Source organism: Leiobunum rupestre, chromosome 10 (assembly GCF_980474605.1).
Source record: "Leiobunum rupestre chromosome 10, qqLeiRupe1.1.hap1, whole genome shotgun sequence".
Classification (NCBI taxonomy): Eukaryota; Metazoa; Arthropoda; class Arachnida; order Opiliones; family Sclerosomatidae; genus Leiobunum; species Leiobunum rupestre.
Genome location: NC_143393.1, coordinates 47,023,157 through 47,029,778, shown reverse-complemented (window position 1 = coordinate 47,029,778; position 6,622 = coordinate 47,023,157). Strand labels below are relative to the sequence as shown.

Sequence of the window (6,622 nt, the reverse complement as noted above, 5' to 3'; positions counted from 1 at the left end):
TTTTTAATTTTAGAACGTGCTTTTTATTGTTACATTTCAATGGTACAAACTTTTCTCATTTTTTTTAACCAGCTAACAAAATTAAAGTATTTTTTTTATTCTTAATTTCACCAAATAATAGGATATTAGAACCTCTGGATTCCGTAAGCATAGCAACTGCAATCACTAATTTGTCTTTCTATTCGATCCATGCATTGGTTCGCTTTGTTCCGTGACGAGCCAGCTCCAGCTCCGCTTCTGTAGCAGCTGAGGCACACTTCTTGACATTTCCCTTGAGGGTCTCCCATAACTAATGCCAAAATATAAAAGATTTAAACCTAAGGTCACAAATGAAAGTTCCACAATTCCTATTGTATTGTCTCTTTATTAGTGCCTAAGTAAAAGTTTTTTATTCAGCGCCATTGTTTTTATTAAGATTATTTTTGTGTTAATAATACACTGTTTATAAAACAACTAAAATTGGACTTTTAATTTTTTTCGAACCAATTAGATACTAAAAAAGGTCTAATTATTTATTTTAGACCACATGTTACTCTTTCATGTTGAATATAATACCTTTTGGGGTATCTAGTCCTTGTAGTAAAGGTTTATAAGTTTTTTTAAATACCCATTTAATTCCGTAAACGATAGTATTTCAATACTACGTTTTTTCCTTTGTGAATATTTTCTTTAAACTAACAGAAGGTGAAGAAATTCCAATAACGTGGAATATTTATCAGTTGTTAAATGTTTCAATGTTTGATTACCGATTTTAAATATCGGGGAGATTGATTAAGGTGTACAACTGCGCGAATAGGGGCGCCTAGTAGCGTCACTAGGATTTAGAAATTGGTGGCGCTTAAGCCATAAGCCCTGGTCAGGAGCGTCCTATTTAGGGATATGGGGGGTGGAAACCCCCAAAAACATGTTTTCGAAAGTTGAAAAATCGAGGCAAAATGAAATTTTTGGTGGCATTTTTTTAAGAAGAATTTTCCGTAATAAAAATAAACATTTTGTGAGTAAGAAAAGTCAATAGAGTTGGCCAAATCAAAGGAGGTGCTTTTTGGAAAATAGTTGGCGCTTCAGAAATGTTTCGGGTGGCTCAACAGCCGCCTAAAACACCCTACCGAAGCCACCGGGCGCCGAGGAATTTTTGATGTATACTGAAATTTTATTTTGCGTTTTTCAACCCCCCTTTGTTCCGTGATATCAGGGATGCTTATTGGGCTATGGCCCCCGGCCGGGAACCCGATTAATCTGGCCATATTACTGGTTGATATATTGAATCTATATTGAATAATTTAAAAAAATGGAAATAAATAAGAACTAAAAAGGACTGCAAATAGAGTTTAAAAGGTTTAACTTCTTACGGTTTATGAAGCAAAATAGATAAAAAAGTGTAAAATAAGTACGTAAACACTCCACAAAAGAACTCAATTTGGAGAGCAGGCTTAAGTATATTCTGTGGAAATACCCTGAATGGTTTTAAATATTGTAATTTTTAAATCACTTAAGAGGTCTAAAATAAGACCTTCATTTCTAACAGTGTTTAGAATATTGTAGTGAGTGTCAGGTAATGGTAGCCAAAAAAACAGCCTATTTGAAGGATCATAAAAGACTTGTTGAAAATTAAAAAGCTTTCAGTGGTAATAGTAACATGTACTTGGCTAAAATAATCATAAATTATTGAATCGGAACGTCAAATTTATAATAGTAGGTACACACTTCTTTGGGCAGGTAGTTATTTTTTTATTTGAGACCGCCATCACACTAGCCTGACATTAAATTTGCAAACGAAGAGAGTAGGTTGTGCCAGAAATAAGGACTGTTTTACAAAAGCACAAAAGAGTTCACACTGGGGTGCGTAATATTGTAAATAATAATACATTATTTCGTGTGAGAAAATTTTCGTTCGTCCCAAAGTTGAGGGACGCGCCTTTATGAGCGTAATTGCAAACAAAGCCTTAAGCGCGTCAAAAACGTTTGTCCGTCCTTAAGCTGAGTGTCGTGCCGTTACGCTCGCTAGTGGAAACCAAGGCTTACAATTAAATTTAGCGCGCTTATTAATGTATTTTTATTTAAGCGTGAGGAAACATTTGTTAAGTGTCCATTAAATGGTTATTTTAAAGCACTTAACGGGCCAACTAACTGCGCTTAATTCCGCTAAATACATACATACGACTCTTCTAGCTTCTCCGTCTTCAATTTTGAGAAGAGCGACGCAAAAAAGAAGCCAAGCATAGATAGCTTTCATTTCTTTTCTGTAAAATATTAAGGTAAAATATTATACGCCTTAGAATTCAATACTGACGCGACGTCGGCTTATTTAAAGCCTGGTTAAAATGATCGTATGATTGGCGTCCAATTGCTCTGCCGTTAGCTGAGGTCAATGGTTAGTTTCAATAACAGCTCTATAACTAGTGTTGTAAGTCGGAAAAATTTCCGGAAAATGACCGCCGAGTCTTTTTTTCCGAAAAAAATAAAAAAGTTTTAATTCCATGTTTAGTCTAATATACTGTTTGCAAATTTAAATAAAGCGGCATTTTCAGATTTTTTTCTCAAATCTAAAAGTAAAACTAAACCTCTATAGTAGTTTAAACTGATTAACAATGTAACACTATTAATGTTTTGTAGTATGTTTACTGATATTAGACAGGCTATATCGATAAAAATTTAAAAACATTAAAAATCTTTAAAAAGTAACTTATGTTTTAATTTTTTATTTTTTCGATTTGCCGAAAGTTTCCACAATTCGGAAAATTTTCCGCATTTTATTTTTCTGGAACATGAACAACACTAGCTCTAACGGTGGTGCATATGGCGTAGCAAATTGATATGGTTGAACACAGGATAGATGCGTCTTATTGTCCAAGAGCGATTTTTAAAAAATTGATACCACCAGGGCGGGCAAAATTTAACCTCTTCCCAATTGTATCCTTATGACCCCGGTATAATATTCCGTCATGATAGCAATCTCTGGCAGTGTAACCCGGCCACCTGAATTAAAGGCTTCAAAAGTCGCTTGATGACTTAGGCCTAAGGTGGTGCCTTAGGTATTAGCCTAGCTGATTCTTGGAGGAGGGAAGTATTCTGGAGTGAAAAATCCAATAGCGGTAATAAGAACGTCCTTCCCCGCCTATTGCTGGTAGAATTACCCAGACTAACCCGGTTAAACCGGTTTTTGGTCGGACGTCAGCTTTATCTGCCATCATTCTGGCTTGATGACGTCCGACCAAAAAGAGCATGATGGGAATTTTACAAAGCCGCAGGTGGCACCCGACTTTTCCACTCCAGAATACTTCCCTCCTCCAAGGCTGATTATTATTAGGTTGCTGAAGGGGAAAGGGGTTGAAGGTCATTTTGGGAAATATTTCGCCTTTGTCTACTGTGATTTCCATGCGGATCTCTATATAATTGTTCTCGCAAAAAATGATTTGAATTTAAAGGTTATAGTGTAAATTCTTGGGTCAAACAATGATTTCATATACAGGGTGTCTAAATTTGCTCGATCAGGCCATTTTTCTCAAAATGTATTTATGCTAGAGTTCTGAAATTTTCAGGGTTTATTTGTTAGGTATGGAAGGCTTTGGTTACTAAATTTCAGAAAAATCGAACGATTTTGTGCCGTTTTGGAAAATTTATTTTTTCACCGGTAGGTGTCACGCAAAATGTTTCAATAGAAAAGTTGTAGGGCATAGTCGAAAGTGTAAAAATAATTTTGGTTCGGTTGAAAAAGACCTATTTTTCACCGAGTTTGGAGGTCGGGGGAAAAACAAGGTGTACTAGCAGGCAATAGCCTTTAACGAATTGTAGGTAACATGCATTTCAGTTATAAGATTTCGAAAAATAAACAAATAATAATTAGCCCAAGTGACAAATGTTTTTTAATGATTTCTACAAACTGTTTTCAAAAATGCCACCTTCTGATGCAATGCACAAATATGCACGATGCATATTGCGAAATGCTCCCCGAACCATTTCTGGAGTCACCCGGCGACATGCTTCGATGATTCTTTGTCGTAAATCTTCAACGCTCGTCACAGGTGTTTGGTATACGTAGTCCTTTACGAATCCTTAAAGAAAAAAGTCGAGTGGTGTTAGATCAGGGGATCTTGCAGGTCAACGAACAGGACCAGTTCTTCCGATCCATCTTCCAGGAAACTCGTCGTTTAGATATGCAACCACGTCACGATATTGGTGAGGTGGCGCCCCATCTTGCTGGAACCAGATGCGTCTGTACTCGGCCAGAGGAATGTCGTCCAACACGTTGGATATTTCATTTTGAAGGAACTCCAAGTAGTTTCGACCGTTCAGACGATTTGGCAGAAAGAACGTTCCAATAATTCTGTCACCTAACAGACCAGCCCACACATTTAAGCGAAACTGCGCTTGGTGGCGGTGAGGAAATCCCCAGTGTGGATTCTCGTAGTTCCACATATGTTGGTTTTGACGGTTGAAAGGCCCATCTCTTCCGAATGAACATTCGTCGGACATCAGTAGTTGATCGTGAAAATCCTGGTGTGCGTCAGCCATGAGGCAAAACCAATTGCAGAAGTCGAGTCGGCGCTGTCTATCACCGTCATGCAGTCCTTGGTGAAGTGTCGCTCGATAAGGATGAAAATGGTGTCTTTTGAGTGTTCTCCAAACGTAGTTTCGATCCAACCCTAAGTCAAAGCTGGCAGTCCTGACGCTCGCTCGAGGATAGGCAAGTATGGTGTTTTCCATGTCGATGTTTTGGAGACCACGACCACGAAACCTCGGATTGATATTACCCCAGTTGTCGAAGTCGTGGACCACTCTAAGAACCGTCGTATGACTTGGTCTGCAATTGGGAAATCTTCGTCTAAATAACTGACTTACTAGAGTAGTATTACGACGACCTTCTCCGTAAAATAATTCTAGCATATGAGCGCGCTGATCTCAAGTGTTAAGAGGCATACTGGACAACAATCGGCCAAGCTGAGATAATGTTTTACCTTTGAAATGTAAACGCTTTAAATACTACTCGGACAATTGATATTTCACGTTAAAAAACAACAAAAGAAAAATAAGCGTAATTTTTGGTCTACAAATCTTTGTTTGATGATCTTACTCGTAACCACGTCGAAATGGAAGACGCGGTCTTTGTCTACTTTGTCTAATTAGGTGTTGAACGTAATAATTTTCTTTAACAATAACTTTTTGCAGATCTGATTATTAACTACATAGCTGAAAGCATAAGTTCCCTAAAATAAATGTACATGTGTGTTGTGATTATGTACGATTGTTTACGTTAAAGGCTATTGCCTGCTAGTACAACTTGTTTTTTCCCCCGACCTCCAAACTCAGTGAAAAATAGGTCTTTTTCAACCGAACCAAAATTATTTTTACACTTTCGACTATGCCCTACAACTTTTCTATTGACACATTTTGCGTGACACCTACCGGTGAAAAAAATAAATTTTCCAAAACGGCACAAAATCGTTCGATTTTTCTGAAATTTAGTAACCAAAGCCTTCCATACCTAACAAATAAAGATTTGCTTAAATGATCTTTTGAGCATCTTTCCCGCTTAAGCACCCCCCCCCCCCCCCCAGGGATTGTTATCAGACCCGAATTTTGTAAGGTCCCGAAAACGAAAGTATACCGAATTTGATTTTGGATTTATTTTATTTTAACAGTGATTAAATGCGTCTTCTCAGAACCCTCTGTTGCACGTGAATATTTCTCAAATTTTCACGCAAAGTATCAACATATCTAACGAGCTTTGACAGGTCGTTTTAGTCGCTGTCCTAAGTGCTTGTAGACCCCGAGGGTTATATACTTTGACCTCAGATATTTAATAAAGGTCAAGCTATGGGCAAAATTTCCTTCAAATCGCCAATATTTTTTAGCTAACTGACGTACGAACATTTCGTCATTTGAGTCGGTGATAAGGAATCTTCGCTTCAGTTACTATGCATTAAATATGGTATTAAAATGCCTTTTCTATTTTTAATATTTTTAATTAAATATGATAAAGGGATTTAATTTGTGTGATAGTTTACAAAACCTAAGATACTTCTAATTTCATTAAAACTATCAACTATGAATAATTCTGAACTCTATACTTACCTTTACGTAAGGTTTGACACTAAACTCTGTTACTTAAAAAAGTTAAATGTTTCTTACTAAAGATCAAAGTTAAGAGACAGTCAAAGCGAAACCTCTACCAAATCGAACTACTAAATTGAAATCGTAGCAGCGAATTTTGTCGAGAAATGTGGGTCCTCAATTGTTTTGTCGATTTAAATGACGACGCTTAACAACTGTCAAGAGGCACTAGCAATCTGACCTACATTCAACAGCACAAAAGTATATCAATTATAGGACAACGATGGCGACAGTGTTCTGCGTCATAAATTGTCAGCAGAATTGTTATATTTTCTAGTTTAAAATAAATTTAATTTTGTACAGTTTGAAACAGAGAGAAAGTTTTTCCCTCCATAATCAGCTAGGCTAATACCCAAGGCACCACCCAAGGCCTAAGTCATCATGCGACTTTTAAAGCCATTAATTCAGGTGGCCGGGTTATATTGCGTAGGAGGGTGGTGGCAACTTCTCTAAATAATACGTGGATGGTGACCTTTTGGAACGCGTGTTCTAATCACTGGCACTACCAATT

General features: G+C 37.1%; 1 long non-coding RNA gene across 1 annotated transcript; it reads right to left on the bottom strand.

Annotated features, from left to right (window-relative positions):
- Positions 1–6,228, bottom strand: LOC149926068 (uncharacterized). Its single transcript, XR_016476952.1, has 3 exons — positions 6,073–6,228; positions 2,155–2,240; positions 1–289 (listed from the first exon to the last, which is right to left on the bottom strand). It is a non-coding gene; the product is annotated as an uncharacterized LOC149926068 (long non-coding RNA).
- Positions 6,229–6,622: the final 394 nt, after the last annotated feature.